Genomic DNA, 27,035 nt, shown 5'->3' on the forward strand with positions numbered 1-27,035 from the left:
TGTTGTTCCAGAATAGAAGTAGAGGAAATTCCTATTAATTCGTGTTGTAAAGTTAGAAGATTATGGGATTTAGAAAGTGTTGGTATTCGTCAATCTGAAATTAGTCCTGAAGAAAGAGAATCAGTTAAGTGTTTTAAGGATAAAGTTAAAAGGGTTGACAATAAATATGAAGTGTCCTTACCATTTAAAGACGAAAGTAGACCGTCTGTTAGCTATAGAATAGCCATTTGTCAATTGAATTCCTTGTTACATAGATTTGAATCTGACCCCTCCTTGTATGCTAAATATGATAAGATTATCAAAGGTTACGTTCAGTCTGGGTTTATAGAATTAATTCCTGCAGGTTCCCCTATTATAGTGCATTATTTACCCCATTATGCTGTATTGAAGGATTCCGAAACTACTCCCATTCGAATAGTTTTCAATGCTTCTTCAATGACGAAAGGAGAACTTTCCTTAAATGATTGTTTATTAACTGGTCCCTCATTAACTACTAAACTTTTCGATGCCCTGTTGAGTTTCCGTACAAACCCAGTAGCTCTGATTTCAGATATCAGTAAAGCCTTTTTAAGGATAGGCATTTCACCTGATTGTCGTGATTATTGCAGATTTCTATGGATAACTGATCCCTCAGATTTGAAGTCAACTGTAACTTACAGGTTTTGTGTAGTTTGTTTTGGAGCTACGTGCTCACCCTTTCTCTTGCAGCAAACCCTCTTGCATCATTTATCTTTACATGATAATCCTCTTGCATCATCTCTGATGAAGAATTTATACGTAGATAATTTTAGTAAAACTTACAAGGATGTGTCAGTCTTGATGGATGAGTATCCAGTAATAAGTGAGATTTTGAAGACGCTAATATGCCTCTACAAGAATGGGTCAGTAATGATTCAGAGTTCAACAGAACCATAGACGTTAGCAAAGAAAAAGTAAACGTTTTGGATTTAGAGTGGTATCTAGCACAAGATGAGATGTCACTAAAGGAAGTAAATTGTGAGCATAAAGGACCTTTAACCAAACGAAAGGTTTTATCAGTAGTAGCTCGGATGTTTGATCCTCTAGGATTATTGTCACCAATACAGGTGAGAGGTAAATATTTTCTGAAATGTTTGTGGAGTAACTACGGGTAGGATGACCCTTTACCAGAATCATTATGTTCAAGGTTTAAAAAAATTTGTAAGTGTTTTAGAAATGTAGAAAGTTTAAGGTTTCCTAGGTTTGCTGTAAATCCTGAATGTTCCCACTTACATGTATTTTGTGATGCCTGTAACAAGGCATATGGAGCTGCTGCCTATGTGACTGATTCCAAGAGAAGTGTAAGCAATTTACTGGTCAGTAAGTGTAAAGTGGCACCAAACCCTAAAAAGACTATTCCGCGTTTGGAATTGACAGCCTTGTCCTTGGGTGCGAAACTTGCTGGAAGATTAATGCAGAATGAGGATTTAAGATTGAGTTCTTGCACTCTCTGGAGTGACTCTGTGGTTTCTATTTGTTGGGTGAAGAACAATAATAGTAAAATTCCCTATGTACGAAACAGAGTCACTGAAATTAATGAGTTCAAGTTTCCCCTACGGTATACCCCCTCTAAGGATAATCCAGCTGATATTCTATCCAGAGGTAGTAATAGTAAAGATTTATTGCAAAATTCCTTATGGTGGAATGGTCCAAAATGGCTTTTAACTGGTAATTACCCCCAATCTTTAGTTACAGAAACTGTGCATGTTAATGGAATTCTTTCAGAACCTAAGTTTGTACAACCTCCACCCCCATTAATTGACATCTCACGTTACAGTAATTTAAGTAAGCTTAAACGTATCATGAGGTCAATTTTGCTCTTTCTTAGTAAGTGCAGTAAAGGTTCTAAGTTTGTTGTTAACGAAATGAAGGCACTTGTCCTCCTTGAACAGAAGCAACATTTTTCTACTACCAGAATATACCTCTGTGATAAGAATTCACATGGAGTGTCCATGGATATTAAGAATTTGTGAAATCAGTTAAAGTTATTTTTTGATGAGGAAGACCTAATAAGGTCTCAGGGTTGCATGAAAAACGCTTCCATGTCTTATGATACTCAGTGCCCAATGTTATTGCCTTCCAGAAGTTATTTAACAGTATTGATAGTTGAACATTTGCATAGACATAATCACCATTGTGGTGTCAATTCTGTACTGGTATTGTTGAGAGAAACCTTTTGGGTACCTAAAGCACGTCAAGTAATCAAATCGATTCTGTCAAAGTGTGTTTTGTGTCAGAAGTTAACTAAGAAACGGTTGTGTTTGCCTCCTCCCCCACCACGACCCATAGAACGAGTGAGATATGATAGATTTTCCAATCAATAGGAGTTGATTATACTGGTGCTATTAATATTTTTGATCATGAGACTGGTTTTGAGGAGAAGGTCTTTGTGTGTCTATTTACCTGTACTACGAGCAGGGCAGTTCATTTTGAATTGACTCATTCCATGACAGCTTCAGATTTCCTACTGGCTTTTCGACGCTTTGTAGCATATCATTCTCAGCCGAGTTTGATTATATCTCACAATGGTTGGAATTTTGTTGGATATAATTTCTATGGATGTACTCTAAGTGCATGTTTTGATTTAGAATTTTGGGTACAGTTGCATTATTTCTAATTATGATTCTTCTTGGGGGAGAATGTAAAAAATTGATATTTATTCCCCTTGAATAAAAGTATTCTTAGTTTTAAGAGTGTTCGTTTTCTAATGTATTTCCCATTTCTATGAATATATGTTTAAAATGTGATTATTTTACTCCACAGAAGTAATTTTATTATATTAACTATATCAATGAGTTTGTATGAATTAGTATAATAATATTTAAAGTAATAAGCTAACTTTCTTGCAAATTTTATCCATCTAGATCAGATAAAATGACGTAACATCCCATTGTTGTCAAACTTCTTCCTGTGGAAATTGTATATGTTGTTTGATTATTGTAAGGCAGGGGTGGCCAACCTTTTGTTCCCAATGCACCTATTTTTTTCACTTCTAATTCAGATGCGCCATACAAACTTTAACCCCCTTTCAACTCTTCAAGTATAGTGATTTGGACATATTTGGCGGTTATACATATAATCATTTGATTTATATATATATATATATATATATACATATATATATATATATATATATATATATATATATATATATATATATATATATATATATATATATATATATATATATATATATATATATATATATATGATAGTGAGGAAAGATGTCGCAGTTGTAAAGCAAAAGTATTATTATTAGTACCATTAATTTTTTTGGGGGAGCAGGCATTTTTCTTTTATTATCTCTGGGGTATAGTGCGCCAATTTAACTTGTCCAATGCGCCACTGTTGGCGCATGCGCCATAGGTTGGCCACCCCTGTTGTAAGGGCACATGCCAGTAATTTAAACTTGCCTTCTGGACGAAACCCCTTTTTTTTGTGTATGTTGGGTTACGATTAAAGCACTTGATTTTTATCTTTAAATTGATGATATGTTACGTAACCCTGTAATTTTGTAAATGTGACAACATTGTACTCCTCCAGAGTTTTCTTCCAGGGTCGAAAGGTGAAGCTAGGCCTCTTTGAGCAGTTAACTCCAAAAGGCAAGTAACTAAAAGATATTCTCCTGAATCCGCCATCATCACCTCGTGAACCATCGCATCATCATTGCAGCAATATTCTTATAAGAATACTCTGTAACCCCGTTTGATATTTGTTTAATTTTTATCAAGTAACGTAAATTTTGTTCATTTGTGTTAATGTTAATGTTCGCTCTTTAACGTAACTCTGGTGATTTTTGTTTGTGTACTTTAAATATTAAAAATATGTCAAACTTTTTAATTGAGTCTTTGTGAACCCATGTGGCATCACCCCCAAAAGAATTGGTGCAGGAAATATAGTTTTGAATCAAGGTAAAGTAAACGGCAGATGTCTCTTAAGTAAGTGTGTTTCTCAGTTATGTAACTTGGCCTCGTGCGAAGTTGGTGCACGAGGGTTTACAGGTAAAAAAGTTAGTATATGTGGTTGTAAATAACCCAGTATTTCACCACATTTTCTGGTCCTTCGAACGAACTGGATGCCTTAACGATTCAAAAAGAATTTTTTTGGATGTTAAAGATAAATTGCGATTAAGTTCACGTGGTCGATGGTCGGCGTCAAAGTCATTCTAGTATAGCTGGCACGTGTCCAAAGTTATTTGGTGAGTAGGGTAAGGTATTGAATTACTTGGAGTATTTTACCAAGTAATCTGTTTTATGGAACATTATTTGTTCGTTAATTACTCTGTGAAGAAATTTTGTTGAATTTCGTTGCCATTTTTTGAACTTAGGTTTCGTGACCAGATGTATTTAAGAGCACGTGGTCAAATTGTCTAGCATTTTGTGCATGTTATATTTGAATCAGTGTTAGATAATTTGCCATATATTTCTGATATTTGTTCAAGTTTGTTATTGATTCATTAACGAGATAATGGAGTCAAAGATTAAGGTAGTTATTGAAGGGGAAATTATTTCCTTACAAGATTTGCTCGACGAGTCAGGTAGCTGCATTGTTGATACCGATACACCAAAATCGACTCTTGTAATGTATGAACGTTGTCTTACTGAGGGACTACGACGTTTTGAAGATTGTTGGTCACAGAATGTGACGATTATTTTACAGGACAGTAAATATACAAGTTATGTAGAAGTTATAGAGCAATAACTAGATGTGTAAGGAAAACTATTGCTGCTACTCAGCAAACTATGAGCGAGATTGACGCTAGAGATAGAAATCAACGGCCCGTTTTGCCTCCTCCGGCTCCCGTTAATCCTCTCCCTCCCCCTAAACTCCCAGAAATTAAGATACCTGAATTTAGCGGTGGGGAAGAACAATGGCTTCCATTTTGGGATATATTAAACAGTTTGGTTCACAATCTTAGGGATATTTCCGATGTAATTAAGTTTTCTATACTCAGAGCTAGTTTGAGGGATAACGCCCTCAAAGCCATAGAAGGTCTGCCTGTCACTAATAACAATTATTCAGTAGCTATTCAGACCCTTAAGGAGAAGTATGATAAAAAGGAAAACCTGAAACGTAGACTCATGTCCAAATTAACACATTTAGTCCCTCCCAGTCATTCAATAGAGGATTTGAACACCTTTAAATTGGATTATGAAAAAATTATTTTACAGATGAAAACATTGAATTTAGATGTAGAAGCCATGAACCCCATTTTCTCTAGTATAATATGAGAGAAATTATTACCCGAAACTTGTAAGGCTATAGCTGATAAACATAATAGTATGTCTCTTGATTTAAAGCAAATTTCCTCAGGTTTGAAATATGTTTGTGAATTGATGGAATTTTGTCACGAAGGTGAGAATTCTAATAAAAGAAAACGGGATCAGGGCAACTATTCTAAAGTAATTCCCTCAAATGTGTCTAACATGCAGAGAGCACAACCAAGTAACAGTAAACCTAGTAATAGTAGTTACAATAATTGTGTGTTTTGCTCATTAAACCATGCTTCTCGCGATTGTAAGATTTTCAAAACAGTTGATAGTAGAAGGGACAGAGTTAAATGTTTAAGATTGTATTTTGCTTGCCTCAAAGGAGGTCATTTATTTTCTGAATGTAGGAATAAGCCTAAATGTAATATATGTGATGGTCCTCATTACCCGATGATTTGTAAGAAAACAGAAAACCCTGTAAATCCTGCTTCACCAAAGTTGAGTGTAAATAGTACTAATGTTAGTAAATCAAATGTTAACTTTGGGTGTCCTAATAAGGATTCCAAAGGTGCTGTTAGTCAATCAAATGTTAATGGGAATTCTCATAAGGATCCCAAAGGTGCTGTTAGTAAAGGTGATTCCCCCGTAGTTATGACTGCTTCTTTGGGAATTGATCATTCTCAGAATAATAAGATTTCTGTTTCGACTGCTCTTCCTACTGCTAGCGTAATTGTGTCAGGAAATGGACATCGTTCCTTTGAGAGAGCACTCTTTGATTCTGGTGCGCAAAGAACGTTTATTGCAACGAAATTAGCCCATAAGCTTAATCTATCGTCCATAGCAACGGTAGCCTTAAAGGTAAAACCATTTGGCAGTAATGCCATGGAAGTTGATTGTGATATAGTAAGAGTTGTGGTGAGACTAGGTAAAATTCGTACTGTCGTTAATGCCCTATCATTCGATAGAGTTAATTCCAGAATTTATTCTCCAGGATTATGTAAGTCAGCTGCGTTCTTGACGAGTAAAGGCCTAAAATTAGCAGATAATGATTTAAATTCAGATGAAGTAAATGGTATAGAATTAGTCATTAGGGCTGATTATTATGGAAAATTCACTCAGAACAGTCAAATTTGCTCTGGAATACAGATATTGAATAGTTCTGGTGGTGCACTAATTTTTGGACCCCTTCCTAGTTGGGCTTATGACGTAGTAGAATCTAATGAGATTACTACATCCAATGTCTGTTGTTCCAGAATAGAAGTAGAGGAAATTCCTATTAATTCGTGTTGTGAAGTTAGAGGATTATGGGATTTAGAAAGTGTTGGTATTCGTCAATCTGAAATTAGTCCTGAAGAAAGAGAATCAGTTAAGTGTTTTAAGGATAAAGTTAAAAGGGTTGACAATAAATATGAAGTGTCCTTACCATTTAAAGACGAAAGTAGACCGCCTGTTAGCTATAGAATAGCCATTGGTCAATTGAATTCCTTGTTACATATATTTGAATCTGACCCCTCCTTGTATGCTAAATATGATAAGATTAACAAAGGTTACGTTCAGTCTGGGTTTATAGAATTAATTCCTGCAGGTTCCCCTATTATAGTGCATTATTTACCCCATTATGCTGTATTGAAGGATTCCGAAACTACTCCCATTCGAATAGTTTTCAATGCTTCTTCAAAGACGAAAGGAGAACTTTCCTTAAATGATTGTTTATTAACTGGTCCCTCATTAACTACTAAACTTTTCGATGCCCTGTTGAGTTTCCGTACAAACCCAGTAGCTCTGATTTCAGATATCAGTAAAGCCTTTTTAAGGATAGGCATTTCACCTGATTGTCGTGATTATTGCAGATTTCTATGGATAACTGATCCCTCAGATTTAAAGTCAACTGTAACTTACAGGTTTTGTGTATTTTGTTTTGGAGCAACGTGCTCACCCTTTCTCTTGCAGCAAACCCTCTTGCATCATTTATCTTTACATGATAATCCTCTTGCATCATCTCTGATGAAGAATTTCTACGTAGATAATTTTAGTAAAACTTACAAGGATGTGTCAGTCTTGATGGATGAGTATCCAGTAATAAGTGAGATTCTTGAAGACGCTAATATGCCTCTACAAGAATGGGTCAGTAATGATTCAGAGTTCAACAGAACCATAGACGTTAGCAAAGAAAGAGTAAACGTTTTGGGTTTAGAGTGGTATCTAGCACAAGATGAGATGTCACTAAAGGAAGTAAATTGTGAGCATAAAGGACCTTTAACCAAACGAAAGGTTTTATCAGTAGTAGCTCGGATGTTTGATCCTCTAGGATTATTGTCACCAATACAGGTGAGAGGTAAATATTTTCTGAAATGTTTGTGGAGTAACTACGGGTGGGATGACCCTTTACCAGAATCATTATGTTCAAGGTTTGAAAAAATTTGTAAGTGTTTTAGAAATGTAGAAAGTTTAAGGTTTCCTAGGTTTGTTGTAAATCCTGAATGTTCCCACTTACATGTATTTTGTGATGCCTGTAACAAGGCATATGGAGCTGCTGCCTATGTGACTGATTCCAAGAGAAGTGTAAGCAATTTACTGGTCAGTAAGTGTAAAGTGGCACCAAACCCTAAAAAGACTATTCCGCGTTTGGAATTGACAGCCTTGTCCTTGGGTGCGAAACTTGCTGGAAGATTAATGCAGAATGAGGATTTAAGATTGAGTTCTTGCACTCTCTGGAGTGACTCCGTGGTTTCTATTTGTTGGGTGAAGAACAATAATAGTAAAATTCCCTATGTACGAAACAGAGTCACTGAAATTAATGAGTTCAAGTTTCCCCTACGGTATACCCCCTCTAAGGATAATCCAGCTGATATTCTATCCAGAGGTAGTAATAGTAAAGATTTATTGCAAAATTCCTTGTGGTGGAATGGTCCAAAATGGCTTTTAACTGGTGATTACCCCCAATCTTTAGTTACAGAAACTGTGCATGTTAATGGAATTCTTTCAGAACCTAAGTTTGTACAACCTCCACCCCCACTAAATGACATCTCACGTTACAGTAATTTAAGTAAGCTTAAACGTATCATGAGGTAAATTTTGCCCTTACTTAGTAAGTGCAGTAAAGGTTCTAAGTTTGTTGTTAACGAAATGAAGGCACTTGTCCTCCTTGAACAGAAGCAACATTTTTCTACTACCAGAATGTACCTCTGTGATAAGAATTCGTATGGAGTGTCCATGGATATTAAGAATTTGTGAAATCAGTTAAAGTTATTTGTTGATGAGGAAGACCTAATAAGGTCTCAGGGTTGCATGAAAAACGCTTCCATGTCTTATGATACTCAGTGCCCAATGTTATTGCCTTCCAGAAGTTATTTAACAGTATTGATAGTTGAACATTTGCATAGACATAATCACCATTGTGGTGTCAAATCTGTACTGGTATTGTTGAGAGAAACCTTTTGGGTACCTAAAGCACGTCAAGTAATCAAATCGATTCTGTCAAAGTGTGTTTTGTGTCAGAAGTTAACTAAGAAACGGTTGTGTTTGCCTCCTCCCCCACCACGACCCATAGAACGAGTGATATATGATAGATTTTCCAATCAATAGGAGTTGATTATACTGGTGCTATTAATATTTTTGATCATGAGACTGGTTTTGAGGAGAAGGTCTTTGTGTGTCTATTTACCTGTACTACGAGCAGGGCAGTTCATTTTGAATTGACTCATTCCATGACAGCTTCAGATTTCCTACTGGCTTTTCGACGCTTTGTAGCATATCATTCTCAGCCAAGTTTGATTATATCTCACAATGGTCGGAATTTTGTTGGATATAATTTCTATGGATGTACTCTAAGTGTATGTTTTGATTTAGAATTTTGGGTACAGTTGCATTATTTCTAATTATGATTCTTCTTGGGGGAGAATGTCAAAAATTGATATTTATTCCCCTTGAATAAAAGTATTCTTAGTTTTAAGAGTGTTCGTTTTCTAATGTATTTCCCATTTCTATGAATATATGTTTAAAATGTGATTATTTTACTCCACAGAAGTAGTTTTATTATATTAACTATATCAATGAGTTTGTATGAATTAGTATAATAATATTTAAAGTAATAAGCTAACTTTCTTGCAAATTTTATCAATCTAGATCAGATAAAATGACGTAACATCCCATTGTTGTCAAACTTCTTCCTGTGGAGATTGTATATGTTGTTGGATTATTGTAAGGGCACATGCCAGTAATTTAAACTTGCCTTCTGGACGAAACCCCTTTTTTTGTGTATGTTGTGTTACGATTAGAGCACTTGATTTTTATCTTTTAATTGATGATATGTTACGTAACCCTGTAATTTTGTAAATGTGACAACATTGTACTCCTCCAGAGTTTTCTTCCAGGGTCGAAAGGTGAAGCTAGGCCTCTTTGAGCAGTTAACTCCAAAAGGCAAGTAACTAAAAGATATTCTCCTGAATCCGCCATCATCACCTCGTGAACCATCGCATCATCATTGCAGCAATATTCTTATAAGAATACTCTGTAACCTCGTTTGATATTTGTTTAATTTTTATCAAGTAACGTAAATTTTGTTCATTTTTGTTAATGTTAATGTTCGCTCTTTAACTTAACTCTGGTGATTTTTGTTTGTGTACTTTAAATATTAAATATATGTCAAACTTTTTAATTGAGTCTTTGTGAACCCGTGTGGCATCACCCCCAAAAGAATTGGTGCAGGAAATATAGTTTTGAATCAAGGTAAAGTAAACGGCAGATGTCTCTTAAGTAAGTGTGTTTCTCAGTTATGTAACTTGGCCTCGTGCGAAGTTGGTGCACAAGGGTTTACAGGTAAAAAAGTTAGTATATGTGGTTGTAAATAACCCAGTATTTCACCACATTTTCTGGTCCTTCGAACGAACCGGATGCCATAACGATTCAAAAAGAATTTTTTTGGATGTTAAAGATAAATTGCGATTAAGTTCACGTGGTTGATGGTCGGCGTCAAAGTCATTCTAGTATAGCTGGCACGTGTCCAAAGTTATTTGGTGAGTAGGGTAAGGTATTGAATTACTTGGAGTATTTTACCAAGTAATCTGTTTTATGGAACATTATTTGTTCGTTAATTACTCCGTGAAGAAATTTTGTTGAATTTCGTTGCCATTTTTTGAACTTAGGTTTCGTGACCAGATGTATTTAAGAGCACGTGGTCAAATTGTCTAGCATTTAGTGCGTGTTATATTTGAATCAGTGTTAGATAATTTGCCATATATTTCTGATATTTGTTCATGTTTGTTATTGATTCATTAACGAGATAATGGAGTCAAAGATTAAGGTAGTTATTGAAGGGGAAATTATTTCCTTACAAGATTTGCTCGACGAGTCAGGTAGCTGCATTGTTGATACCGATACACCAAAATCGACTCTTGTAATGTATGAACGTTGTCTTACTGAGGGACTACGACGTTTTGAAGATTGTTGGTCACAGAATGTGACGATTATTTTACAGGACAGTAAATATGACAAGTTTTGTAGAAGTTATAGAGCAATAACTAGATGTGTAAGGAAAGCTATTGCTGCTACTCAGCAAACTATGAGCGAGATTGACGCTAGAGATAGAAATCAACGGCCCGTTTTGCCTCCTCCTGCTCCCGTTAATCCTCTCCCTCCCCCTAAACTCCCACAAATTAAGATACCTGAATTTAGCGGTGGGGAAGAACAATGGCTTCCATTTTGGGATATATTAAACAGTTTGGTTCACAATCGTAGGGATATTTCCGATGTAATTAAGTTTTCTATACTCAGAGCTAGTTTGAGGGATAACGCCCTCAAAGCCATAGAAGGTTTGCCTGTCACTAATAACAATTATTCAGTAGCTATTCAGACCCTTAAGGAGAAGTATGATAAAAAGGAAAACTTGAAACGTAGACTCATGTCCAAATTAACACATTTAGTCCCTCCCAGTCATTCAATAGAGGATTTGAACACCTTTAAATTGGATTATGAAAAATTATTTTACAGATGAAAACATTGAATTTAGATGTAGAAGCCATGAACCCCATTTTCTCTAGTATAATATGAGAGAAATTATTACCCGAAACGCGTAAGGCTATAGCTGATAAACATAATAGTATGTCTCTTGATTTAAAGCAAATTTCCTCAGGTTTGAAATATGTTTGTGAATTGATGGAATTTTGTCACGAAGGTGAGAATTTTAATAAAAGAAAACGGGATCAGGGCAACTATTCTAAAGTAATTCCCTCAAATGTGTCTAACATGCAGAGAGCACAACCAAGTAACAGTAAACCTAGTAATAGTAGTTACAATAATTGTGTGTTTTGCTCATTAAACCATGCTTCTCGCGATTGTAAGATTTTCAAAACAGTTGATAGTAGAAGGGACAGAGTTAAATGTTTAAGATTGTATTTTGCTTGCCTCAAAGGAGGTCATTTATTTTCTGAATGTAGGAATAAGCCTAAATGTAATATATGTGATGGTCCTCATTACCCGATGATTTGTAAGAAAACAGAAAACCCTGTAAATCCTGCTTCACCAAAGTTGAGTGTAAATAGTACTAATGTTAGTAAATCAAATGTTAACTTTGGGTGTCCTAATAAGGATTCCAAAGGTGCTGTTAGTCAATCAAATGTTAATGGGAATTCTCATAAGGATCCCAAAGGTGCTGTTAGTAAAGGTGATTCCCCCGTAGTTATGACTGCTTCTTTGGGAATTGATCATTCTCAGAATAATAAGATTTCTGTTTCGACTGCTCTTCCTACTGCTAGCGTAATTGTGTCAGGAAATGGACATCGTTCCTTTGAGAGAGCACTCTTTGATTCTGGTGCGCAAAGAACGTTTATTGCAACGAAATTAGCCTATAAGCTTAATCTATCGTCCATAGCAACGGTAGCCTTAAAGGTAAAACCATTTGGCAGTAATGCCATGGAAGTTGATTGTGATATAGTAAGAGTTGTGGTGAGACTAGGTAAAATTCGTACTGTCGTTAATGCCCTATCATTCGATAGAGTTAATTCCAGAATTTATTCTCCAGGATTATGTAAGTCAGCTGCGTTCTTGACGAGTAAAGGCATAAAATTAGCAGATAATGATTTAAATTCAGATGAAGTAAATGGTATAGAATTAGTCATTGGGGCTGATTATTATGGAAAATTCACTCAGAACAGTCAAATTTGCTCTGGAATAGATATTGAATAGTTCTGGTGGTGCACTATTTTTTGGACCCCTTCATAGTTGGGCTTATGACGAAGTAGAATCTAATGAGATTACTACATCCAATGTCTGTTGTTCCAGAATAGAAGTAGAGGAAATTCCTATTAATTCGTGTTGTGAAGTTAGAAGATTATGGGATTTAGAAAGTGTTGGTATTCGTCAATCTGAAATTAGTCCTGAAGAAAGAGAATCAGTTAAGGGTTTTAAGGATAAAGTTAAAAGGGTTGACAATAAATATGAAGTGTCCTTACCATTTAAAGACGAAAGTAGACTGCCTGTTAGCTATAGAATAGCCATTGGTCAATTGAATTCCTTGTTACATAGATTTGAATCTGACCCCTCGTTGTATGCTAAATATGATAAGATTATCAAAGGTTACGTTCAGTCTGAGTTTATAGAATTAATTCCTGCAGGTTCCCCTATTATAGTGCATTATTTACCCCATTATGCTGTATTGAAGGATTCCGAAACTACTCCCATTCGAATAGTTTTTAATGCTTCTTCAAAGACGAAAGGAGAACTTTCCTTAACCCAGGATAGGTACGCTCCTCGGACACCCCTTTAAGGGTATACTCGGACGCGAACGACCCCGACGCCAAAAAAAATTCTTGAAAAATCAGTTTTTGCAGTAACCTCTTTTTTTCTTTTGCCAAAAAAAACCTCAATGAATGCTTAAAACAACTGTAAAGATAAATACTACTCATCTGCAGAAAAACTATTTATTATAAATATTTTAAAAAATTAAGTAGAAAAAAAAGACCTGACATAAAAATTCATAAAAAAAGTTTATACATATATACACAAATCCTTTTAGGAATTGATTCTTGAATGTTTAGGACACATCTTGATGTATTTTGGATGAAGTCAGACCCATGGAGGTGAAGATCTGAAATGAGAAAAAAAGGGTAACTTTTTTTGGCCAAAAAAATTTGTCCAAATTTCATGAATTTTTTTGGGTACCCAAATGAAATAGGAAGTGGCTAATTTTTTTAGGGAATAAACATATGTTATCCTAAAATAGAAATATGTAAAAAAATCTTCATTATTTTGTAAATTAAATTTATATCAGGGGCCATATCTGAAGGTAATTTTTTGAGTACTTAGAAATTTCGTAAAAAAATACATATATTTAATATATAATATGATATTTATGCAGGTAAAAATATACCAAAATATCACAAATTCTATAGGGAACAAGAATATATATAGATAGGGCAACTTACGCTTCGGATATGTCCACAAAATGGCCGCCAACCACACTGACTCAGACTCCCTAATCTGCCACTTGAAATGTAGGAAGGGTATGTCAATTTCAAGGTGTTATTTACTAATCTAATTATTATTGGATATGCATAAAAATTGTATGGTGGGTTGCTGGATAAATGTCGATTATTTTACGACTATAAAATAAAAATTCTAACCCAAAAAAATTTTTTGAAGGGAAATAAAATCGAAAAAAATAACAAAAATGTGAAACAATATAATATTTTAGCTAAAAAAATTTGATGATATTCAATCAAAAAAGAAGTAAACAAAATTTTCCGACAAATAAACATCTAGAGGAATCATTACTCTGTGATAGTTCCTTAGTACGTAGTAATTTTGAAAGAAATGGGAAAAAACGAAAAAATGGCAATCACCGGAAAATCGAACACATACCTATATATATGCCATATCTGGCTAAAAAAAGGATAGGCATGGGTAGCCAGATCATCTAGAAACACTTTCCAACACTATAAAAATATAAGTTTTGCGACACTACTTGCCAATTCCTTACGGTAACATGACTAAGCAAAAAAATGCAAAACAAATAAAAAGGGGCACTCGCGGAAAAATGGCTAACATTCTAATATACGGCATTTCAGAAAGAAAAAAATTCAGCCACATGCTAGGCAAACCATCAAGGCACATTTTCCGACAAATAAACATCTAAATGAATCATTACTCTGTGATAGTTCCTTAGTACGTAGTAATTTTGAAAGAAATGGGAAAAAATGAAAAAATGGCAATCACAGGAAAATCGAACACATACCTATATATACGCCATATCTGGCTAAAAAAAAAGATAGGCATGGGTAGCCAGATCATCTAGAAACACTTTCCAACACTATAAAATTATAAGTTTTGCGACACTACTTGCCAATTCCTTACGGTAACATGACTAAGCAAAAAAATGCAAAACAAATAAAAAGGGGCACTCGCGGAAAAATGGCCATTCTAATATACGGCATTTCAGAAAAAAAAATTTCAGCCACGTGCTAGGCAAACCATCAAGGCACATTTTCCGACAAATAAACATATAAATGAATCATTACTCTGTGATAGTTCCTTAGTACGTAGTAATTTTGAAAGAAATGGGAAAAAACGAAAAAAGGGCAATCACAGGAAAATCGAACACATAATTATATATACGCCATATATGGCTAAAAAAAAATAGGCATGGGTAGCCAGATCATCTAGAAACACTTTCCAACACTATAGAAATATAAGTTTTGCGACACTACTTGCCAATTCCTTACGGTAACATGACTAAGAAAAAAAATGCAAAACAAATAAAAAGGGGCACTCGCGGAAAAATGCCCAATATTCTAATATACGGCATCTCAGATAAAAAAAAAGACATGCACGTGTTAGCCCAACCATCAAGGCACACTTTCTAACACATAAACATGAAAAAAATATCAATAATATACGGCAATTCCTTACTACGTAGTAAATTTTTACAAATATTGAAAAAAAAACAGAAATTGGCAACCGCAGTTAAATACCCAATATACCAATAACTACGTCGTATATGACAAAAACAAAGTCACGCATGGGTAGCCAGATCATTTAGACACACTTTCCAACACTAAAAAAGCAAAAGTTTTACGACACTATTTGGCAATATCTTACGGAAAAATGACTTGGCAAAAAAATGAAAAAAAATGAAATAGGGGCACTCGCGGTAAAATGCCCAACATTCTAATATACGGCATCTCAGATAAAAAAAAAGACATGCACGTGTTAGCCCAACCATCAAGGCACACTTTCTAACACATAAACATGAAAAAAAAATAAATAATATACGGCAATTCCTTACTACGTAAAATTTTTTACAAATATTGAAAAAAAAAACAAAAACTGGCAACCGCAGTTAAATACCCAATATACCAATAACTACGTCGTATCTGACAAAAACAAAGTCACGCATGGGTAGCCAGATCATCTAGACACACTTTCCAACACTAAACAAGCAAAAGTTTTACGACACTATTTGGCAATATCTTACGGAAAAATGACTTAGCAAAAAAATGAAAAAAAATGAAAAAGGGGCACTCACGGTAAAATGGTCCTCGTGGTGATGAACGACATTTTAACTAAAAAAAAATCATGCACATGGTAGCCAAACAATCCACCAAGATTTTCCACAACTGATAACCTATACAAGTTGCACCATTCTACGACAATTTCATAATACGTAATAACTTTGATAATTATGCAAATTACCTTGGAAGGGTAAACTCGGTCGCGCTCGACCCCGACGCGTCTCAGAAATCGGGGAAGGAGTACAGATACAGCAATGCACATCTGGACACTACTAGAGCGTGTACGGGAGACACCTCCTGCAGGTCGATCACCCACAAATTCAGTCACGGGGGTGAGTCACGTGAGAAAAACCTCTTTTTTTTTGACGCTCGGGGTCGCATACGACCCACCGTACCTATCCAGGGTTAAAAAAATGAAACCTGGGGAGCCCTATTTTCAAAAAATGATAGAACCTTCGTCATCGTCTCCGTCGTCTTCGTGGTCTTCGTCTTCATCGTCTCCGTGTGCGTTGTCTTCGTCTGCGTCGTCTTTTTCAAGTAGGCAGAGGAAGGGACAGAGAGACGATATGAACGGATGCAAACACCCTTATTTTTAAAAAAATGAAACCTGGGGAGCCCTATTTTCAAAAAATGATAGAACCTTCGTCATCGTCTCCGTCGTCTTCGTGGTCTTCGTCTTCATCGTCTTCGTGTACGTCGTCTTCGTCTGCGTCGTCTTTTTCAAGTAGGCAGAGGAAGGGACAGAGACACGATATGAACGGAAGCAAACACCCTTATTTTTAAAAAAATGAGATCTGAGTGACCCTATAAAAAAAAAAAAAAAAAAAAAAAAAAAAAAAAAAAAAAAAAAAAAAAAAAAAAAAAAAGAGTCGAAAATGGATAGCTAGGATAATTTCTTCCAGTAGGTAGGGGAGGGGAAAGAGAGACGATTTGAACGAATGCAAACACCCTTATTTATAAAATAATGAAACCTGGGGAGCCCTATTTTCAAAAAATGATAGAACCTTCGTCATCGTCTCCGTCGTCTTCGTGGTCTTCGTCTTCATCGTCTTCGTGTGCGTCGTCTTCGTCTGCGTCGTCTTTTTCAAGTAGGCAGAGGAAGGGACAGAGAGACGATATGAACGGATGCAAACACCCTTATTTTTAAAAAAAGGAAACCTGGGGAGCCCTATTTTCAAAAAATGATAGAACCTTCGTCATCGTCTCCGTCGTCTTCGTGGTCGTCTTCATCGTCTTCGTGTACGTCGTCTTCGTCTGCGTCGTCTTTTTCAAGTAGGCAGAGGAAGGGACAGAGAGACGATATGAACGGATGCAAACACCCTTATTTTTAAAAATATGAGATCTGAGTGACCCTATAAAAAAAAAAAAAAGAAAAAAAAAAAAAGAGTCGAAAATGGATAGCTAGGATAATTTCTTCCCGTAGGTAGGGGAAGGGACAGAGAGACGATTTGAACGAATGCAAACACCCTTATTTTCAAAAAAATGAAACCTGGGGAGCCCTATTTTCAAAAAATGATAGAACCTTCGTCATCGTCTCCGTCATCTTCGTGGTCTTCGTCTTCATCGTGTTCGTGTGCGTCGTCTTCGTCTGTGTCGTCTTTTTCAAGTAGGCAGAGGAAGGGACAGAGAGACGATATGAACGGATGCAAACACCCTTATTTTAAAAAAAATGAAACCTGGGGAGCCCTATTTTCAAAAAAATGATAGAACCTTCGTCATCGTCTCCGTCGTCTTCGTGGTCTTCGTCTTTATCGTCTTCGTGTGCGTCGTCTTCGTCTGCGTCGTCTTTTTCAAATAGGCAGAGGAAGGGACAGAGAGACGATATGAACGGATGCAAACACCCTTATTTTTAAAAAAATGAAACCTGGGAGCCCTATTTTCAAAAATGATAGAACCTTCGTCATCGTCTCCGTCGTCTTCGTGGTCTTCGTCTTCATCGTCTTCGTGTGCGTCGTCTTCGTCTGTGTCGTCTTTTTCAAGTAGGCAGAGGAAGGGACAGAGAGACGATATGAACGGATGCAAACATCCTTATTTTTAAAAAAATGAAACCTGGGAGCCCTATTTTCAAAAATGATAGAACCTTCGTCATCGTCTCCGTCGTCTTCGTGGTCTTCGTCTTCATCGTCTTCGTGTGCGTCGTCTTCGTCTGCGTCGTCTTCGTCTGCGTCGTCTTTTTCAAGTAGGCAGAGGAAGGGACAGAGAGACGATATGAACGGATGCAAACACCCTTATTTTTAAAAAAATGAAACCTGGGGAGCCCTATTTTCAAAAAATGATAGAACCTTCGTCATCGTCTCCGTCGTCTTCGTGGTCTTCGTCTTCATCGTCTTCGTGTACGTCGTCTTCGTCTGCGTCGTCTTTTTCAAGTAGGCAGAGGAAGGGACAAAGAGACGATATGAACGGATGCAAACACCCTTATTTTTAAAAAAATGAAACCTGGGGAGCCCTATTTTCAAAAAATGATAGAACCTTCGTCATCGTCTCCGTCGTCTTCGTGGTCTTCGTCTTCATCGTCTTCGTGTGCGTCGTCATCGTCTGCGACGTCTTTTTCAAGTAGGCAGAGGAAGGGACAGAGAGACGATATGAACGGATGCAAACACCCTTATTTTTAAAAAAATGAAACCTGGGGAGCCCTATTTTCAAAAAATGATAGAACCTTTGTCATCGTCTCCGTCGTCTTCGTGGTCTTCGTCTTCATCGTCTTCGTGTACGTCGTCTTCGTCTGCGTCGTCTTTTTCAAGTAGGCAGAGGAAGGGACAGAGACACGATATGAACGGATGCAAACACCCTTATTTTTTAAAAAATGAGATCTGAGTGACCCTATAAAGAAAAAAAAAAAAAAAAAAAAGAGTCGAAAATGGATAGCTAGGATAATTTCTTCCCGTAGGTAGGGGAGGGGACAGAGAGACGATTTGAACGAATGCAAACACCCTTATTTTTAAAAAAATGAAACCTGGGGAACCCTATTTTCAAAAAATGATAGAACCTTCGTCATCGTCTCCGTCGTCTTCGTGGTCTTCGTCTTCATCGTGTTAGTGTGCGTCGTCTTCGTCTGTGTCGTCTTTTTCAAGTAGGTAGAGGAAGGGACAGAGAGACGATATGAACGGATGCAAACACCCTTATTTTTAAAAAAATGAAACCTGGGGAGCCCTATTTCCAAAAAATGATAGAACCTTCGTCATCGTCTCAGTCGTCTTCGTGGTCTTCGTCTTCATCGTCTTCGTGTGCGTCGTCTTCGTCTGCGTCGTCTTTTTCAAGTAGGCAGAGGAAGGGACAGAGAGACGATATGAACGGATGCAAACACCCTTATTTTAAAAAAAATTAAACCTGGGGAGCCCTATTTTCAAAAAATGATAGAATCTTCGTCATCGTCTCCGTCGTCTTCGTGGTCTTCGTCTTCATCGTCTTCGTGTACGTCGTCTTCGTCTGCGTCGTCTTTTTCAAGTAGGCAGAGGAAGGGACAGAGAGACGATATGAACGGATGCAAACACCCTTATTTTTAAAAAAAATAGATCTGAGTGACCCTATAAAAAAAAAAAAGAAAAAAAAAAAAAAAAAAAAAAAAAAAAGGCGAAAATGGATAGCTAGGATAATTTCTTCCAGTAGGTAGGGGAGGGGACAGAGAGACGATTTGAACGAATGCAAACACCATTATTTTTAAAAAAATGAAACCTGGGGAGCCCTATTTTCAAAAAATGATAGAACCTTCGTCATCGTCTCCGTCGTATTCGTGGTCTTCGTCTTCATCGTCTTCGTGTGCGTCGTCTTCGTCTGCGTCGTCTTTTTCAAGTAGGCAGAGGAAGGGACAGAGAGACGATATGAACGGATGCAAACACCCTTATTTTTAAAAAAATGAAACCTGGGGAGCCCTATGTTCAAAAAATGATAGAACCTTTGTCATCGTCTCCGTCGTCTTCGTGGTCTTCGTCTTCATCGTCTTCGTGTACGTCGTCTTCGTCTGCGTCGTCTTTTTCAAGTAGGCAGAGGAAGGGACAGAGAAACGATATGAACGGATGCAAACACCCTTATTTTTAAAAAAATGAGATCTGAGTGACCCTATAAAGAAAAAAAAAAAAAAAAAAAAAAAAGAGTCGAAAATGGATAGCTAGGATAATTTCTTCCCGTAGGTAGGGGAGGGGACAGAGAGACGATTTGAACGAATGCAAACACCCTTATTTTTAAAAAAATGAAACCTGGGGAGCCCTATTTTCAAAAAATGATAGAACCTTCGTCATCGTCTCCGTCGTCTTCGTGGTCTTCGTCTTCATCGTCTTCGTGTGCGTCGTCATCGTCTGCGACGTCTTTTTCAAGTAGGCAGAGGAAGGGACAGAGAGACGATATGAACGGATGCAAACACCCTTATTTTTAAAAAAATGAAACCTGGGGAGCCCTATTTTCAAAAAATGATAGAACCTTTGTCATCGTCTCCGTCGTCTTCGTGGTCTTCGTCTTCATCGTCTTCGTGTACGTCGTCTTCGTCTGCGTCGTCTTTTTCAAGTAGGCAGAGGAAGGGACAGAGACACGATATGAACGGATGCAAACACCCTTATTTTTTAAAAAATGAGATCTGAGTGACCCTATAAAGAAAAAAAAAAAAAAAAAGAGTCGAAAATGGATAGCTAGGATAATTTCTTCCCGTAGGTAGGGGAGGGGACAGAGAGACGATTTGAACGAATGCAAACACCCTTATTTTTAAAAAAATGAAACCTGGGGAACCCTATTTTCAAAAAATGATAGAACCTTCGTCATCGTCTCCGTCGTCTTCGTGGTCTTCGTCTTCATCGTGTTAGTGTGCGTCGTCTTCGTCTGTGTCGTCTTTTTCAAGTAGGTAGAGGAAGGGACAGAGAGACGATATGAACGGATGCAAACACCCTTATTTTTAAAAAAATGAAACCTGGGGAGCCCTATTTCCAAAAAATGATAGAACCTTCGTCATCGTCTCAGTCGTCTTCGTGGTCTTCGTCTTCATCGTCTTCGTGTGCGTCGTCTTCGTCTGCGTCGTCTTTTTCAAGTAGGCAGAGGAAGGGACAGAGAGACGATATGAACGGATGCAAACACCCTTATTTTAAAAAAAATTAAACCTGGGGAGCCCTATTTTCAAAAAATGATAGAATCTTCGTCATCGTCTCCGTCGTCTTCGTGGTCTTCGTCTTCATCGTCTTCGTGTACGTCGTCTTCGTCTGCGTCGTCTTTTTCAAGTAGGCAGAGGAAGGGACAGAGAGACGATATGAACGGATGCAAACACCCTTATTTTTAAAAAAAATAGATCTGAGTGACCCTATAAAAAAAAAAAAGAAAAAAAAAAAAAAAAAAAAAAAAAAAAAGGCGAAAATGGATAGCTAGGATAATTTCTTCCAGTAGGTAGGGGAGGGGACAGAGAGACGATTTGAACGAATGCAAACACCCTTATTTTTAAAAAAATGAAACCTGGGGAGCCCTATTTTCAAAAAATGATAGAACCTTCGTCATCGTCTCCGTCGTATTCGTGGTCTTCGTCTTCATCGTCTTCGTGTGCGTCGTCTTCGTCTGCGTCGTCTTTCTCAAGTAGGCAGAGGAAGGGACAGAGAGACGATATGAACGGATGCAAACACCCTTATTTTTAAAAAAATGAAACCTGGGGAGCCCTATGTTCAAAAAATGATAGAACCTTCGTCATCGTCTCCGTCGTCTTCGTGGTCTTCGTCTTCATCGTCTTCGTGTACGTCGTCTTCGTCTGCGTCGTCTTTTTCAAGTAGGCAGAGGAAGGGACAGAGAAACGATATGAACGGATGCAAACACCCTTATTTTTAAAAAAATGAGATCTGAGTGACCCTATAAAGAAAAAAAAAAAAAAAAAAAAGAGTCGAAAATGGATAGCTAGGATAATTTCTTCCCGTAGGTAGGGGAGGGGACAGAGAGACGATTTGAACGAATGCAAACACCCTTATTTTTAAAAAAATGAAACCTGGGGAGCCCTATTTTCAAAAAATGATAGAACCTTCGTCATCGTCTCCGTCGTCTTCGTGGTCTTCGTCTTCATCGTGTTCGTGTGCGTCGTCTTCGTCTGTGTCGTCTTTTTCAAGAAGGCAGAGGAAGGGACAGAGAGACGATATGAACGGATGCAAACACCCTTATTTTTAAAAAAATGAAACCTGGGGAGCCCTATTTTCAAAAAATGATAGAACCTTCGTCATCGTCTCCGTCGTCTTCGTGGTCTTCGTCTTCATCGTCTCCGTGTGCGTCGTCTTCGTCTGCGTCGTCTTTTTCAAGTAGGCAGAGGAAGGGACAGAGAGACGATATGAACGGATGCAAACACCCTTCTTTTTAAAAAAAATGAAACCTGGGGAGGCCTATTTTCAAAAAATGATAGAACCTTCGTCATCGTCTCCGTCGTCTTCGTGGTCTTCGTCTTCATCGTCTTCGTGTACGTCGTCTTCGTCTGCGTCGTCTTTTTCAAGTAGGCTAAGGAAGGGACAGAGAGACGATATGAACGGATGCAAACACCCTTATTTTTAAAAAAATGAGATCTGAGTGACCATATAAAGAAAAAAAAAAAAAAAAAAAAAAAAAAAAGTCGAAAATGGATAGCTAGGATAATTTCTTCCAGTAGGTAGGGGAGGGGACAGAGAGACGATTTGAACGAATGCAAACACCCTTATTTTTAAAAAAATGAAACCTGGGGAGCCCTATTTTCAAAAAATGATAGAACCTTCGTCATCGTCTCCGTCGTCTTCGTGGTCTTCGTCTTCATCGTCTTCGTGTGCGTCGTCTTCGTCTGCGTCGTCTTTTTCAAGTAGGCAGAGGAAGGGACAGAGAGACGATATGAACGGATGCAAACACCCTTATTTTTAAAAAAAATGAAACCTGGGGAGCCCTATTTTCAAAAAAATGATAGAACCTTCGTCATCGTCTCCGTCGTCTTCGTGGTCTTCGTCTTCATCGTCTTCGTGTACGTCGTCTTCGTCTGCGTCGTCTTTTTCAAGTAGGCAGAGGAAGGGACAGAGACACGATATGAACGGATGCAAACACCCTTATTTTCAAAAAAATGAGATCTGAGTGACCCTATAAAGAAAAAAAAAAAAAAAAAAGTCGAAAATGGATAGCTAGGATAATTTCTTCCCGTAGGTAGGGGAGGGGACAGAGAGACGATTTGAACGAATGCAAACACCCTTATTTTTAAAAAAAGGAAACCTGGGGAGCCCTATTTTCAAAAAATGATAGAACCTTCGTCATCGTCTCCGTCGTCTTCGTGGTCTTCGTCTTCATCGTGTTCGTGTGCGTCGTTTTCGTCTGTGTCGTCTTTTTCAAGTAGGCAGAGGAAGGGACAGAGAGACAATATGAACGGATGAAAACACCCTTATTTTTAAAAAAATGAAACCTGGGGAGCCCTATTTTCAAAAAATGATAGAACCTTCGTCATCGTCTCCGTCGTCTTCGTGGTCTTCGTCTTCATCGTCTTCGTGTGCGTCGTCTTCGTCTGCGTCGTCTTCGTCTGCGTCGTCTTTTTCAAGTAGGCAGAGGAAGGGACAGAGAGACGATATGAACGGATGCAAACACCCTTATTTTTAAAAAAATGAAACCTGGGGAGCCCTATTTTCAAAAAATGATAGAACCTTCGTCATCGTCTCCGTCGTCTTCGTGGTCTTCGTCTTCATCGTCTCCGTGTGCGTCGTCTTCGTCTGCGTCGTCTTTTTCAAGTAGGCAGAGGATGGGACAGAGAGACGATATGAACGGATGCAAACACCCTTATTTTTAAAAAAATGAAACCTGGGGAGCCCTATTTTCAAAAAATGATAGAACTTTCGTCATCGTCTCCGTCGTCTTCGTGGTCTTCGTCTTCATCGTCTTCGTGTACGTCGTCTTCGTCTGCGTCGTCTTTTTCAAGTAGGCAGAGGAAGGGACAGAGAGACGATATGAACGGATGCAAACACACTTATTTTTAAAAAAATGAGATCTGAGTGAACCTATAAAGAAAAAAAAAAAAAAAAAAAAAAAAAAAAAAAAAAAAAAAGTCGAAAATGGATAGCTAGGATAATTTCTTCCAGTAGGTAGGGGAGGGGACAGAGAGACGATTTGAACGAATGCAAACACCCTTATTTTTAAAAAAAAGTAAACCTGGGGAGCCCTATTTTCGAAAAATGATAGAACCTTCTTCATCGTCTCCGTCGTCTTCGTGGTCTTCGTCTTCATCGTCTTCGTGTGCGTCGTCTTCGTCTCCGTCGTCTTTTTCAAGTAGGCAGAGGAAGGGACAGAGAGACGATATGAACGGATGCAAACACCCTTATTTTTAAAAAAATGAAACCTGGGGAGCCCTATTTTCAAAAAATGATAGAACCTTCGTCATCGTCTCCGTCGTCTTCGTGGTCTTCGTCTTCATTGTCTTCGTGTACGTCGTCTTCGTCTGCGTCGTCTTTTTCAAGTAGGCAGAGGAAGGGACAGAGAGACGATATGAACGGATGCAAACACCCTTATTTTAAAAAAAATTAGATCTGAGTGACCCTATAAAGAAAAAAAAAAAAAAAAAAAAAAAAAAAAAAAAAAAAAAAAAAAATCGAAAATGGATAGCTAGGATAATTTCTTCCAGTAGGTAGGGGAGGGGACAGAGAGACGATTTGAACGAATGCAAACACCCTTATTTTTAAAAAAAATGAAACCTGGGGAGCCCTATTTTCAAAAAATGATAGAACCTTCGTCATCGTCTCCGTCGTCTTCGTGGTCTTCGTCTTCATCGTCTTCGTGTGCGGCGTCTTCGTGTGCGTCGTCTTTTTCAAGTAGGCAGAGGAAGGGACAGAGAGACGATATGAACGGATGCAAACACCCTTATTCTTAAAAAAATGAAACCTGGGGAGCCCTATTTTCAAAAAATGATAGAAACTTCGTCATCGTCTCCGTCGTCTTCGTGGTCTTCGTCTTCATCGTCTTCGTGTGCGTCGTCTTCGTGTGCATCGTCTTTTTCAAGTAGGCAGAGGAAGGGACAGAGAGACGATATGAACGGATGCAAACACCCTTATTTTAAAAAAAATGAAACCTGGGGAGCCCTATTTTCAAAAAATGATAGAACCTTCGTCATCATCTCCGTCGTCTTCGTGGTCTTCGTCTTCATCGTCTTCGTGTGCGTCGTCTTAGTCTGCGTCGTCTTTTTCAAGTAGGCAGAGGAAGGGACAGAGACACGATATGAACGGATGCAAACACCCTTATTTTTAAAAAATATGAGATCTGAGTGACCCTAGAAAAAAAAAAAAAAAAAAAAAAAAAAAGAGTCGAAAATTGATAGCTAGGATAATTTCTTCCCGTAGGTAGGGGAGGGGACAGAGAGACGATTTGAACGAATGCAAACACCCTTATTTTTAAAAAAAATGAAACCTGGGGAGCCCTATTTTCAAAAAATGATAGAACCTTCGTCATCGTCTCCGTCGTCTTCGTGGTCTTCGTCTTCATCGTGTTCGTGTGCGTCGTCTTCGTCTGTGTCGTCTTTTTGAAGTAGGCAGAGGAAGGGACAGAGAGACGATATGAACGGATGCAAACACCCTTATTTTTAAAAAAATGAAACCTGGGGAGCACTATTTTCAAAAAATGATAGAACCTTCGTCATCGTCTCCGTCGTCTTCGTGGTCTTCGTCTTCATCGTCTTCGTGTGCGTCGTCTTCGTCTGCGTCGTCTTTTTCAAGTAGGCAGAGGAAGGGACAGAGAGACGATATGAACGGATGCAAACACCCTTATTTTAAAAAAAATGAAACCTGGGGAGCCCTATTTTCAAAAAATGATAGAACCTTCGTCATCGTCTCCGTCGTCTTCGTGGTCTTCGTCTTCATCGTCTCCGTGTGCGTCGTCTTCGTCTGCGTCGTCTTATTCAAGTAGGCAGAGGATGGGACAGAGAGACGATATGAACGGATGCAAACACCCTTATTTTTAAAAAAATTAGATCTGAGTGACCCTATAAAAAAAAAAAAAAAAAAAAAAAAAAAAAAAAAAAAAAAAAAAGTCGAAAATGGATAGCTATTATAATTTCTTCCAGTAGGTAGGGGAGGGAACAGAGAGACGATTTGAAAGAATGCAAACACCCTTATTTTTAAAAAAATGAAACCTGGGGAGCCCTATTTTCAAAAAATGATAGAACCTTCGTCATCGTCTCCGTCGTCTTCGTGGTCTTCGTCTTCATCGTCTTCGTGTGCGTCGTCATCGTCTGCGTCGTCTTTTTCAAGTAGGCAGAGGAAGGGACAGAGAGACGATATGAACGGATGCAAACACCCTTATTTTCAAAAAAATGAAACCTGGGGAGCCCTATTTTCAAAAAATGATAGAACCTTCGTCATCGTCTCCGTCGTCTTCGTGGTCTTCGTCTTCATTGTCTTCGTGTACGTCGTCTTCGTCTGTGTCGTCTTTTTCAAGTAGGCAGAGGAAGTGACAGAGACACGATATGAACGGATGCAAACACCCTTATTTTTAAAAAAAAATGAGATCTGAGTGACCCTATAAAGAAAAAAAAAAAAAAAAAAAAAGAGTAGAAAATGGATAGCTAGGATAATTTCCTCCCGTAGGTAGGGGAGGGGACAGAGAGACGATTTGAAAGAATGCAAACACCCTTATTTTTAAAAAAAATTAAACCTGGGGAGCCCTATTTTCAAAAAATGATAGAACCTTTGTCATCGTCTCCGTCGTCTTCGTGGTCTTCGTCTTCATCGTGTTCGTGTGCGTCGTCTTTTTCTGTGTCGTCTTTTTCAAGTAGGCAGAGGAAGGGACAGAGAGACGATATGAACGGATGCAAACACCCTTATTTTTAAAAAAATGAAACCTGGGGAGCCCTATTTTCAAAAAATGATAGAAACTTCGTCATCGTCTCCGTCGTCTTCGTGGTCTTCGTCTTCATCATCTCCGTGTGCGTCGTCTTCGTCTGCGTCGTCTTTTTCAAGTAGGCAGAGGAAGGGACAGAGAGACGATATGAACGGATGCAAACACCCTTATTTTTAAAAAAAATGAAACCTGGGGAGCCCTATTTTCAAAAAATGATAGAACCTTCGTCATCGTCTCCGTCGTCTTCGTGGTCTTCGTCTTCATTGTCTTCGTGTACGTCGTCTTCGTCTGCGTCGTCTTTTTCAAGTAGGCAGAGGAAGGGACAGAGAGACGATATGAACGGATGCAAACACCCTTATTTTTAAAAAAATTAGATCTGAGTGACCCTATAAAGAAAAAAAAAAAAAAAAAAAAAATTCGAAAATGGATAGCTAGGATAATTTCTTCCAGTAGGTAGGGGAGGGGACAGAGAGACGATTTGAACGAATGCAAACACCCTTATTTTTAAAAAAAAAATGCCCTGGGGAGCCCT

Source organism: Palaemon carinicauda, chromosome 43, assembly GCF_036898095.1.
Source record: "Palaemon carinicauda isolate YSFRI2023 chromosome 43, ASM3689809v2, whole genome shotgun sequence".
Classification (NCBI taxonomy): domain Eukaryota; kingdom Metazoa; phylum Arthropoda; class Malacostraca; order Decapoda; family Palaemonidae; genus Palaemon; species Palaemon carinicauda.